The sequence below is a fragment of the Aedes aegypti genome, chromosome 3 (genome assembly GCF_002204515.2).
Source record: "Aedes aegypti strain LVP_AGWG chromosome 3, AaegL5.0 Primary Assembly, whole genome shotgun sequence".
Taxonomy (NCBI): domain Eukaryota; kingdom Metazoa; phylum Arthropoda; class Insecta; order Diptera; family Culicidae; genus Aedes; species Aedes aegypti.
In genome coordinates, this window is record NC_035109.1 from 234,205,664 (window position 1) to 234,219,657 (window position 13,994).

General features: G+C 37.4%; 1 protein-coding gene across 46 annotated transcripts in view; it reads right to left on the minus strand.

Moving 5' to 3' along the window:
* Nucleotides 1-13,994, minus strand: part of LOC5576237 (dystonin) — a 627,686-nt gene that overhangs the window by 165,634 nt on the left and 448,058 nt on the right. For 4 of the 46 annotated variants that reach the window (XM_021853536.1, XM_021853540.1, XM_021853539.1 and 1 more), the window contains exon 1: nucleotides 2,680-2,960. The exons of 37 other annotated variants lie outside the window; for them this stretch is intronic. The gene's annotated coding sequence lies outside the window, so the exon portion shown is untranslated. Of the gene's footprint in view, nucleotides 1-2,679; nucleotides 2,970-13,994 lie in introns of those variants that run through there. 5 more of the 46 variants (XM_021853527.1, XM_021853525.1, XM_021853526.1 and 2 more) reach the window with 4 other exon arrangements.

Below are 13,994 nucleotides of genomic sequence, written 5' to 3' on the forward strand. Positions count from 1 at the left end.
CAATCACCAGGTTTCTAGGGCGAATTAAAAAAAATACAGCTAAAACCAACAACTTTGTTAAAGGCAGCATATTATTTGAACGAGACACCCAACTAATGAAAAACTATGCTCTAAATCATCTTAAGAATAAGTATTTCCAATTTTTTCTGTATCCAAGACTTCTTGACTTTTATTTGTTTACTCCCCTGAACAACCTTATTTTTAAACTTTATATGATTAGTCTGTAATTTTTTGACTATTTTTAAACTCAAAACTTTTTTTGTATTCATTGTTTATGCGAGGTTTAAAAATAATCGAAATTTGAGATTTTCCTATAACATAAAGTGGATTGAAATGATAAAAATGTCTGCAACATTAAAAGTGTTTTATAAATACAAAAATATAAGAAATTCAGTTTTTCTGTTTTAATCGATGATTTATACCTTTTTTTGGAGAGGATGTTTAGGATCAGGATAGACAACAAATATTTCTTTTGTTGGCCTTCACCTGTTCAAGTAGTTATTTTGGTTACTCGCACTGTAATCAGTTCTTGTAGTTTAAAGATTTACATTTTTTTCTGAATTTGACAAAAAGAACGTTCCCAGAAACGTCAAACATTCGTCCTGGTAGAGAAGAATGAAAATGAAAACAAAAAATGGCATCAGAACTACAGTGCTGTTGAAAATAATAGCAGCTCATGCCGATTTTCATACAAAATGCTCAACTTTGATATGCTGTAGTTTTGTTCCCTTTCAAGCAATCGAATTGAAATTTTCTCCACAGAACTACAAATATGTCCAATTTTGTAAACACAAAATTTCAAAATTTTCTAAGCCCCTGCCGAAAAGTGAGATACTAGGTGAAATTGTTCGAAAAAATAGCAGTTTGAAAAATTTGAATTTCGGCTTGACATTATAGTTTTAAATTGTATATCACTTACCATTGGAACAATCTTCTCCTACTTATCAAACCTACACCTAAACCGAAAATGTTTAAAATATTTGTAGAAGAAAAATTTTAAAATGAAAAACTGCTATTTTTTCGAAAAATTTCACCTAGTGTCTCACTTTTCGGCAGGGACTCAGAAACAACTGAAATTTTGTAGTTACAAAATTGATTATATTTGTAGTTCTGTGGAGAAAATTTCAATTCGATTGCTACAGCATGTCAAAGTTGAGCATTTTGTATGGAAATCGACATGCGCTGCTATTATTCAGAACAGCACTGTACTTTAGATATTTATGTCACGAAAACCTGAAAATAGCATTATAATAGCAAAATCTAAATATGTCATTTATCTATCATTTTGAATGCATAATAGAAACTCATAGAATAACTAACAAACGTCAAATTTTAGGAAACAACTTTATTTGAAGCGAACAAGTGGAATCATTGTTTTAAGAGATCAAGACAGTAGCTTATTTCGTTATTTCACTATACTCAAGAACTCAACAATGGATTATTTTGAAATTTGTAATTCATCGAATTCCATTGGTTTGATCTGATAATGTTTAATTTAGTTATTATTGTGTTCTTCTTTTGAACAATGTAAGTTATAAGTTTTGGATTTTTGGGACATATTTCCAATAAACCAATGTAATTTTGGTATTTTCTAAAGAAACTATGGAAGAGACCTTCCATCAAAACTAGGAAGTTTTTAGAGAGTTGTATGGAAATGGCGACGGTCTCTAAATACAGACCCGCTACCAGCCCTGTAATTAGAAGCAGATTTTGTCCAACTAGCAGAAATTAGCCATTGAAACTGATTAACACGGATTCACATCCATTTTCTGTTGTAACCGAACAGCTGTGTTGTGCAGGAATTCGAAAACCCAATTCCCACTGGACAGCGCTTACGACCTACGCTCTTCCAAATGGCCCGAAGTAGCAAGTGGCAACCAACAACAAACCAGGTACGGGGGCCTCCAGTCTGCTTCTCAGGTGGGTGGTGACGATTGCACACCCACACGGGCCACCTCACTTCATGCCAAGATCATGCTTCCAAAACAGTATTCAAATCGAACCGATTCGATTATTGATACGGATTTGGAATGGACGTTGTCGCCGTCAGCGGATCTTGGCTGCCATACCTGGATGACGACCGGAACTTGACGGAAACCTCCCGCGCCTCGACAAATGTCAGGAAAGGAATTTCAAACGGCTCGTGTCGAAAAAGGGGATTTTTCAACAAACGGAACCTAATTCAATTAGTGCGTTGCTGAATGCTGTTGGGGCGTTTGGCCATGTTCCGACCCCCGAGCCGGTGTAGGCGGAACGATCTTGAACAACTCGGTGAAGGAGGATGCGTAGGAGAGCGCACTGCTCAGGGGTTCCGCGACATTCCATATTTGATACTGTTTGCTCGACAATGATCGATGAAGTGAGGAATGTTCCAAATATAACTGCTGTGTAAGTCGGTCCGTCTTTGTCGTTATCATCGTCCACGTAGATGTCATGGTCACAAAGCCTCTGGATCAGATATCTAAGGCACTGAAATCCAATGCGGTGTAGATAACCCGATTTAGACACTATTTTCACAGTTCACCGGAATGTGAGCAGCTCCACCCAATTGCACTTCACTAATTTCATCCAACGAAAGCAATTGTGTCAAGGTTAATTCACTGCACCGAGCCCTTTATCACCTCTACGCACTAAGGGCTAGGCGTAGTCTTCACATTAAGTGTCCACCATCGATTGCACCTTTCCAACTAGTTTCCGAATCGATTTACAACTTCCCGCACGTCTCGTCGCGCGTGACACCTGTGAAATTCAACTCCCCGTTCACGTTGTACTAAAATCGTTTTCCGAACTACTGGTATCTACCGAAGCACATCCGACACGGGAACAACCCATGTATCCCACACCATAAGGTCACCGATATTACCCAGTCGTCAATTCCCACAAATATACTGGTAGATATGAAAGGTAACGAGAGAGTTCGAATCCGAAATGACAACCGTTCGTCACGTTTGTTTGAGGTAAACTGAAAGTGACGAGAAGGAAACAATTTCACTATAGGTGTACCGTGCGCCTCGGGCGACTCGTGCGCGCGTGAGGTTACTACAACAGTCCAGTCTAGTATAGAGGTTCTCGGTTCTCTCGCTCGCGAACGACACGAGACAAGCGCGCGAGAGAACGAAGTTGTCTCCCGCGCGTTTGTTGTATCTCGGGGGTGCGTTGTGGTGTTCTCGCGCGCGACCATAAGGCACCTGGTTCGTAGGAGGCAGAACACGAAGATATCTGTTCCGAGCGTGTCGTCATAGGGTTAGAGATTCGATGTTCGGTATAGGATTCCGGAATTGATGAAAAAGTTTAATACAATTAATTTTACTCGAAAATCAAACCAGAATGTAAAAATAAATTTAATTTGTATGGTCAACCAAACAACAAGTTCGTTTCTGAATATGGCTTGATTTTTTTTTGTTAAGATTATTTTTGTTGCAATACATGTTAATTGTTCAATATGTGTTTAAGTGAAATAGGATATGAAAGTCCTTGAAAGTCCCCTACGGCAAATCTATGACAAAAGGTCGAAAGGGCAATGTCATGAAACCTTACAAATGCATTTTAATTAATTCTCAAAGAAATCAAAGAGTTTATCACATGGTCAAATTTTCAGAAAGTACACTATTTATTAATTAAAAACACAGTCAATTTGCGTAAATATATGTTTGTTGAAACCGAAAGACTCGATTCAGTATAAGATGCCCTGAAGAAGTTTGAAACCTGAACCGAAATTAAGCTATGAAGACAGAACTTGTGCCACTGTCGACTTAAAGCAATTCCGCTAAATAAAACACAAGTTGACTTGAGGACCCAAACATTTAATACGAAACCTCGTCATCCGGAAGAGTTCAAAGAGTGACTTTCCCATACAAGAAGAAGTAGTGGGAACGTTACAAATAAAATCATTCTGTAAATCGTGTATTTGGGTACTAGTCCTTATCTATTTAATGTATTGTAATTGTAAGAGTGTGGTTCCCTACTCAAGAGGAAGGAAAATGATACAAACGTCATGTATTGACTTGTATAATTGTTCCTAATATATTTATTTCCTGTAACATCTGTCATGTACTCCTTAAAACATTTCAAAATAAATAAACAAATAAAAATAAATCCCATAACCCAGAATGCCTTTATCCCAAGTGTCATCACCCTGAACGTACCATTATGTCGAATTACATGATCCTCAATAGCATGATGAAATTAGCTCCGTAATGCTTCATAGCACTTGAGCCTATGGGAAACCAGTAATTACTTTAGCGGCATGTAATTGCACTTTGTTGTTGACAACATTTGAATATGCTTAAGGGTACCAGAATGAATTATGATGAATTAATATTTTTTTATATGACTTCAGGACATTTCGTCGAATGACATTTGGTCGAATTCCGTTTGGTCAAATGACGTTTGGTCAAATGGCTTTAAAATATTTCGTCGAATGACGTTTAGTTGACGGATACTTGGACGAAAGCTTATTTTGAAATGGTTCATTGAAATATTATTTGGTAAAAATGATTATTGTTTTCTAAGTTTTGTACATTTTTTTATAAATTTAGCTACAGTTAATTTATTATTCTATTAAATTATCATCATTTTTTGAAAAACTGCTCAACAAGCTGTTTTATTACTCAACGATGATTTTTTCAAATTATAATTCTTTTTAAATGTCATCGTTCTTCGTAATGAATTGCTGCTCTTCATCTGATGGAAGCATATGGAGAGAATGCTCGGGATCTTTCTTTGAATTCCAGGTCTTGCAGCTTACGGACTTAGGTGAGATTTTGAATGCGGAAATCAGACTTATGGCAATTGTGTAGGAAAAATTGCTTTAGGAAAAATCTGTATGGCGAAGTGACTTATTATTTTGACTTCCAGCTTAATGTTATTTCTCAATCTAATGCATGGCTTTGCTGACGACGTTGATGAACTCGGGAGAATAACAGAGTTTGCGGAAGAAACTTTGAATAATTGAACAAGAAAATTGTGCGTATTCTATGTATCAGGTAGGGGAAAATAAGTTGACTGAGGTGTAAAAAAGTCGGCTTGCTTCTATTTAAGATCAGCTTATCTCAACTCGCAGAACATGCCTAAATGAAAAAGTAGAACGAAACGTCAAAACGCAAGAGGTTGATGAATATGTTGGGAGAGTAGAGTCGATCAAATTGAATAAAAAAAATGATAACCGCATATAAATTGTTGGTTGAATGTAATTATTCAATCACTCTGTGTATTAGCGACAAAATACTTCTCTCGACAATAATGCGACTAAACGTAAAACTTTGCTTCCATACTATTTGATTCCACGAAATTTCGGTTCGACCAAATGTAATATGATTTCTGTTGCAATCAAACCTTTTGGACCAAATGTACATTCGACAAAATGTTATTCGATCCAATGTCTATCGACCAAATGTCATAGATTTATTTAAAATAATGTCTTTGAATAGTTACGCCTCGAAAAAAGCGTAGCTCAAAATTTTGTCGATCTTTCCATTCAGAACTCCTCCTAGAGGTTACAAATAACTAAATAAACTGACTGTGATCCAAGTTATAACAAGTTATACTTCTTGTGATAAGAACATTTAATGATAACTTAGATTTCCTTTGAATTTGTAGACTTATAGAGTCAAAAGAGTGTAACTTCAAAACGGGCTAACGATTTTTTTTTAAATTTTGCCCAGGCATGTCCCCTAATCATGATGAGCTCAGGTTTGATGGAGATTTTTTGTTCGGATACAAACGGTCTGGGGAGCACAGTGTTGTGACTTGAGTTCAGAAGTTTGAACAAAATTGAGGGGTCCAAAAGTAAAAAAAAGTGTAAGTAACATTTTGATAGAGTTTGAGTTGAGTATACTGACAATAATTTAAGTGAACATAAACTCAACAGCAAAAATAAAAATAAATGGAAAGGAATGCTTTTTTTGCTTCCATACATTTTGTATTAAGTTTTTAAATCCTCGAAATTATTAAGACCGTATCAAAAAAGTAGACATGTCTCTTACATCGCTTTGTTTCGAACCCCTCACATGTAAACCTCTGCAATTGCTAGATTGCTACCTTCCTTAGCTAAGCTGATAAGCACGCGACTTAAAGTACGACATTTCCGATGAAAGCTGAATTTGATTCCCGTTGCGATTTGAAAACTCTTCTAGTTGGAAATTTTCTTCTTCCAGAGAATAAATAAGCAAAAAACTGAGGGGCTCTGGGCTAATTATATTCTTAGCCAACAACTGCAGAGGTGTAGAAGAACACTAAGCTGAAAAACACTAAAACATCTTTTCAGGTTTTATCATGGTTTTATAACTGATTTAAAACCAGAAAATTCTCTGTAAAACAATTATAAAGCCAAACTCTGTCCCTGTTCAAAAGTGACGTTAGTAAAATAAAGGGTATCGTTGCTATCAGGGTCTGCTCACAATTTGAGGAAGAGGAAATATACAAGATTGTGAAGCAATCATTCAAAACATAACACAAAGTACATAGATAAGAATGATTGATGAAATATCGGCAACGCAGTCTTTACTGTTAAAAACGACTTTTATTATTTAACCCGACGTTTCGACGCTGGTATGGCGTCTTCTTCAGGGGAAAAATGATACGTTCGTTTTGTGTCTAGGGTTATGGCTAACTTTAACTGTCAAGTGTAATAATTTTTGGTACATGACTCAATTGAAATGAACTTTAGGATATTTCAAGCTATTTTTCGAAACAATTTGCGCGCTTTATCTGTAGAATTCTTAGTTAGACTGCGTCGAAATGTTGTGTTAAGTAATAAAACTTGTTTTTAACAGTAAAGACTGCGTTGCCGATATTTCATCAATCATTGAAAATACAGTCGAACTCTCAGCAGAAAATAGATAAGAATTTCTTGAACATGTAATGAAGTTTCAATAGAACATTAAACGTGTTTATACTATATCGAAGAATATTTGACGAACAAGCTGCATAGCTCCCATATACTTTTGCTATGTATTGAAGATCGCTTATTATAAGAGACTGTCAATACATGGTAGACTGGCCCAGCTCAGTATGGGAGAAAAATAAAGTTGTATGATTCCATGGGGCACCCCCCAGGATTATTTCTTGGGGTTAGACGAAGAATTTCTGAAAAATTCAGCTCATTTGGTCGTTCCATGAGCTGGCGCATTTGAATTGAAGTTAATATGGGATTTTCAGCTCAAACATATGAGCAACAGCACATCATGTACTGTTTGGTTCAGGAAAATTGATGATCGCGTTCAATTGGACCCAGAATGTCAAAAACACTACTTGATGTAATAGCGAAGAATATTGTAGAAGATTGTACCATGATCAAAATTAAAAAAGTTGGTGTTTTAACTATCTGAAGTATATCATGCAACACTGCTTGTATTTCTTCAACATAGCTTGGAGGTAGCCACTAAGCGCATCATAGCCACCTATGACCGTGGGCGAGCTGAGGCACATGTCGCATGCATATAAGTGACTGCACGGGAGTGCTGATCTAAGCCTAACTTTCAACAACTGAAAGAGTAATGAAAATGAGATTAAATCCAGATACAACCTTCTGCAATTATGTTCATTAGGGTATCAACTAGTGTATTTGTCATTCTGGGCTTATTTGAACGCGAACAATTAGTATACGGAACGAAACAGTGACATAGGATCAATTTTCAATATATTTGAGACGAATATCCCATACAAACTTCAAATCGAATGCGCCAGCTGGCGAAGCAACCAATTGAGTTGAAATTTTGAGAGAGCGTTTTTCTTACCCTAAGGCTCATATCTAGGGGGTGCCCCGTTGAGTTTTACAACTTTTTTGTTTAAGGGCCAGTCTAATACATGGCGACCTTGACGTGAAAGAACAAAACCCTGTATTCTTCAAAGGTATTCTATTCTTATGGATGTTTTAGTCAACTCAAAAATGAAACAAAACAGTGTTGCAAATAGTTACCTTAAATTATATCTCGATGGAATAAATTTTCTTGTTCAATATTTTTGCAACTTTTATAGATAGCGAGTGCTCTAAAGTTTTGTTTAAGGTACGCCAAGGTTTATCAAAAAGCTAAACATTCGTTATTAAAATGTATTGTCGAGAAAGTGCTAGGAGGGTGATTTGAAACGATGTTTGAACGCGTGTATGTGTACAAAAAGATCATTCCGGTCAAATCATTACGGTCATTATGAAAGAAAAATAATATGAGTGCAACAAACAATATTATTGAAGGACGAGGTTACCTCTGCATTTCCGCAGTTGTCATGTCAAAGTTTGTGGAAATGGAATAATGTAAGGATCTGAGAAATACAGGGAATCATATTTGGTTGGTAATGATTTGTTCCATGAAAACACGTAGTCATACAAGTCAAGAATAAGTACCTTCACCCTGATTGAATATTTTTTCCTAATAACCTTAAGACGGACCAAACAATGAAATTGTCACTTTTACAGAGCAACAGTAAGACATCAATTTCTGAAGGTTTCGGCTCAAATAGATTCAATCAGCAAACAAGGCTACCATTACATGGTACTCTTTCTCTAAGTAAAATGACAACAGCAATTCAGCCTCCAGTACTCAGCGTGGAGGTGTTCCTCAATCTATCGCAAAAGTTGCTCACGGTCATGATGCTGCTGCTGCGCGGTGACACTGTATAACACTCAGTGGCGACTCGTAACCTCACTTTCTACCTGTTCTACGACTCTGAAAATGACTATTTCGGCAAATTTAGGATGTAAATCAGACAGATAATGATTGAAATCATCCTTTCTAACAAATCTCTACTCATTAGATGTAAATTTGTTGTTAAAAATGAAGATTTTCTATTCGTGGAACAGGTAGATTTGAGGTTAGGGAATCGCCACTGATAACACTGAAGAATGTTTCTCGCCGCGAGAAGCAGGCGCCTAATTCTGTGAGATCGAGAGATTCCTCCGAGGCTGTGACTTTGATTGAACTTCCAAACAACTCCGTAGAAAGAGTTTGAGGAGAAGGAGGAAGAGCACCCGAGCAATGTCACCGAGCTGCGATGAAGATCTTAAGAGCTATTGTGAGATGTGGATGTGGCTGACTCGGCCCCGGCTGATGAATGAAGTGGAGATGACGGAGTCTTCCTTATAAGGTTTGGCCACGGCACGGCTCGGTTACCTTGTTAATCGTCGGTTGGCGGTGCTAATGACTGGCAGCATTACGTCACTGTTTTGATGTTGAATTCTTCCCCGAGTTTTGCGCGGGCGTTTCGGCCGTGGTTCCGTGATCATATGTATATTTTACATCTTACCTCTAGGGAGGAAATAAATTAGAGCGGAACCACACGCGTGGGACGTCAACAAGATCAAGGTATCGCTGTGGGAGTTCATCACGGCGGTCGTATTGACAACCGTCCCACTCGCTCTAGATCCAAATCCAACATTGATCTTGAAAACAGAAATTTAGTACGAGTCTCGCTGCGAACTAGAACACATTGCAGTGAACCGTATCGCACTCGGTTGGAACCATTTGTCTCTCCACAGCCAGTCAGTGGTGGCGGGCTCTGCTACGCATGGCCGGCCACCAGAACGAGGACCATTTTTCCACATTAATTTATTGTACAATTGCTTCAAACTATCTGACAGAGAGCGGTATCAAATTTTAGTACACTCATTTTGCGGTACGGCACACTAGGTCACCTCCAGGAATAGCTCTACGGGGTTGCTCGACTGCAGCAGCTGAGCCACCTCAACGCGGGCCTCTATGGACGGTCCCCGCAATTTGTACATACCGTGAAGAGAAAAGAGAGAAAGAAAAACCAAAACAATACCCCCATGTGGCGGACGGGAAGCCCGCCAAGCGATTGGGGTGGCGTTGCTGGGAAGAGCCGTCGTCGACATCGGAGCACTGCGGTGTTCGCAGCCAGTATGCCAACGGCAAAAGGTTTTCGCGACTATAAGAAAATAGATAATCTGAACTGATCCACGATATGTAGCCTTCTCATAATGTTTTTAAGACGGATCAAGAGTTCAAGATCATCGTTTATAATCACGGATTCGAATTTTACTTCATATTCAGGTATTGCAATGCCCCTTGCCTCAACGAAGGAATTTGTTAGAGTTTCAAGAACATTTTAAATATCAGAGAAATGTTAACATCAAGATTACTTGATGCTTTGCGAATTGTTCCATGAGTGATGTTTTACATCAAAGTCACGAATGACAATTTGTTGTTTTACTTATTATGAGCCAATTTTCGCAAGTCAGTTTGAAGTAAATTAACTTGAATTTGAAGCAGCTATGAAAGTATATTGACCAAGCTGTATTTCAGCTTGAGCTTGATTGGCCGCCCGTGGATGCTACTCCAATATCGCCAGTTCAGCTGCACTTACACAAGGAACCAACCGAATGACTGCTTGGGACTAACAGACACCCTCAGTGTATAAGTGCTGGTGATCTTCTATTTTTAGGCAACAATGGCGCCTGCCACGTCAGAATGCAGACCAATATGGGGAAGGGAGAGAAAATGATGTTGCACTTATACTGGCCCACTGTAGACCGTGGAGTCCGACTGCATCTACGCAAGTTCATGCGGAAGTGTATGGGTTGGGGAAAGGCATGGCAGAGAGGTTTGCTTTTGTGATTAGCAGACTGCCTATGTATCAGGCGTAAGGGAAGGTGTGCGCGTGAAAGAATGGAAGCGTTAGGGAAACGGTTTCTTGTCCGTCTCTGGTTATAGCGTTTGCTATGAACGAATAGTTTGAGTGTGATAGATTAAGAATGGAAGATAGAAGCAAGTGAGAGGATAAACAACTACAAAGTACGAGGAAAGGGACGGGCCTGGGATTGAACCCATGACCTTCTGCTTATGGAGCAGAAGCGGTAGCTATTAGACCACCAACCCCGTCGATATTGACCAAGCTGTATTTCAACAGAAATACCCAAACTTTAGTTTCAAATGACGAAACAAGTTGATGTATTATACTCCTATGCATGATGATAGCTACTCTACCACATGCTACATCCAGTCGACCATTACGATAAACAAAAAAGTGTGGTTCTCTTTTGAGTTTAGATCCAGGTTTCTGGTCAGCTTTCCCCTTAACTATTCAAAGAATGGGCATTAGCCTGGAACACGGTTGTATGAAAAATTTAAATTCTCGCTCCAGTCCACTTTTTGGATTGCATTCAGGTCCCATAACAACTGTGCAAAATTTCAGCTCGATCGGAGAAACTATATTTTAGCGCCAGCCGTTCAAAGTTTGTATGGGATTTACTATGGGAAAACTTACTTTTGCAAAGAAAAATCGCCAGAGGTCGCCCATTGACCTCTATAAAAATTCTGAACACAGATCTCGATAGGTATTTCTACGATGAACAACATTGCCGCAGACCGCAAAGCAATACGATGTTTGTAAAAAAATTTATTAAGCAAAGGCTATTCGGAAATTTTGCCCGATTTTGTTATTATTGTTATTCCTTTACGTGTTAATCAACGTCACCTTGCCTATAAGTTTTCATTGAATAACTTTTTTCACAAGTGTCGGATTGTTTCGCGGTCTTCGGCAATATTCTTCATCGTAAAAATACCTATCGAGTTGTGTGTTCAGAATTTTTATAGAGGTCAATGGGCGACCTCTGGCGATTTTTATTTGCAAAAGTAAGTTTTCCCATGGTAAATCCCATACAAACTTTGAACGGCTGGCGCTAAAATATAGTTTCTCCGATCGAGCTGAAATTTTGCACAGTTGTTATGGGACCTAAATGCAATCCAAAAAGTGGACTGGAGCGCGAATCTAAATTTTGTCCCACACTAATGGGCATTCCAATTCATAATATCAAAAAAAAAAAAATTTGGATCCATTACTGGAACACCTTTTTCTATCTCTTTTATTTTTTCAACTTCTATGAAATTTCAATTTTGGATAGTACAATTATTTATAGAACTTTTTACTAACTGTAACAGTAAACAACTGCTTTCCTTATCGAGCAGCTGTTAATTGACTATACAACATTTTCACGTTTTTATTGGTGCATTAAATAGGCTGTCGTATGCCAACCGTTTATTGTCTCGAATTATTTTTTTGCTACCGTGACTGCAACCGGTGGTGCCACAGCTCGCCGTGTCATATGGGAAATGCCCGTCCGGTCCGCTGGCACTGTGCTACCTTATATGCCTATGGCATATTCAAAACATGACAGCAGCATATGGACGAATATTTTGGAGCGAATAACGGTTGGTCATCGACCGTGAATTTGCCTTTTTCTTGATTTGATAGTGTGGTGTACTCTGTTGCTCAGCTGGTAGAGCGTTGTACTAAATTCGCATAATTTGTGCTAATCCACGTCATTGTGAAGCAGCTTGAAATTGTTGCGACTTAGACATCGCAGCTATATTTAGATAAACAATTGACATTCCTCATCTGACAATCGCCAAACTTTCAGTGGAGTGTTAATTCGCTTTATCGCTGCATTCTTCTTTTGCTTTCACGAGTGTTCGTGGGAGAATGTTCCAATTGTACCATGAAATACCATGAAAAAAATGTAAGCCAGCAATGATGTTGGGGCTCTGAGAGAAAGAAAGGGAAAGGATGCAGACAATAGACTTCAATGGGCAGTTAGGATGGGAAACTGACGCTCGATGGCCGTACTCTACTAGATGATTGAGATGACGCTAATCCAGATGGCATTCCGCTAATGCAGACAGGCTGGGTTTGTTTAGATGGTTCAGCTTTTTTTTAATTATCAAGATATGAATATTTATTGCGATTCGTTACCTTTAATAAAAAGTAATTTTGTGATTGAATTGTGGGGTGTTAATTTGATACATGTGTTAAATATTATCTACGAATTAGACCAACTTAAATATTTAATTTAATTGTTTTACGCTATTAAAAATTTAGCAATATCGAAACACTATATAGTTCCCAGGTAACCAATAGCTCACTAATTCGCCTTTTTGGCCTTAGAGGCCTATTATACGGCTAATATAGGGCACGCCGGCTGTATTATAGCCCTATATTAGCACGCAGGGCTAATTAAAGTGCTACATGGTTACTTGGGTTTTACATATAACGGGAATGCAAGTGTTGCCACAATCGTTTCATAAAACTCTGGTAAAATCATATATATTTTTTAAATAAATTCTCTGATTTAATGTAGTTTTTCTATAACAACAACATAAAAATATGTTTTATTTTTAATTTCAACGATTATTTTTATCGTAGAATTTTTACAAAAAATAGATGTTTTAGGCACTACTACAGTGAAAAGTATTTGTTTTCATGATGAAAATCTTAGCACAAACATTGATTGATTTACAAAATATTGGCTTTTGAGCAAAGAAATATTTTTTTCATGAAAAATGATGGACCCAAACGCAAAATGGTGTAGGTAAAATTTTTGTCAGTTTTGAATTGAATATAATAACAATTTTACCAAAATTTACTGCTATGCAATGATGTTTTTGAATGATTTTTCCGTCAAATATAAAAAAATAATACATAATTCGTAGAAGATTCCATAAAAAAGAGTGACATAAAAAATCCGTGAGATCTGTTTTTTGTTAAGGTGGGTCACTCAAAAAAAAATTTTTTTTTTGGAGTATGAGTAAGGATGAGCATAGCAGCAAGAATACAAAATCCTCATATTTTGATTCACTCTCACTCGAATCATTTGAGGATTTGTTTTGTGAATTTTAAGTTTAATTTTCACTCCTCAGAGAAACCATGAAATCGTTTCATTTGTGCATCCCAGAGCAGTTTCTGTCAAGTCTATTAAGTGAATATTTTCAAATTGATTCAAGTTAAATACAAAAGCATACTTGGGAATGGAACAAATGTACAATCCATAAATTATTCGTAATTCTTCATCAAGTACAATAAATTTTCAAGTTTTCCACAATTCAGACTTGGATTTCTCGAGGAAGCAACGATCCATTTTTAAGATAAATGAATTTATTTATAAATGATAGAATGTTAATTAACTTATTTCAATTGACATCTGTAACGTTCTGCTGCTTTTTGTAATTTTATTTTAATATTCAATGTTTAATCATTGAGTAATA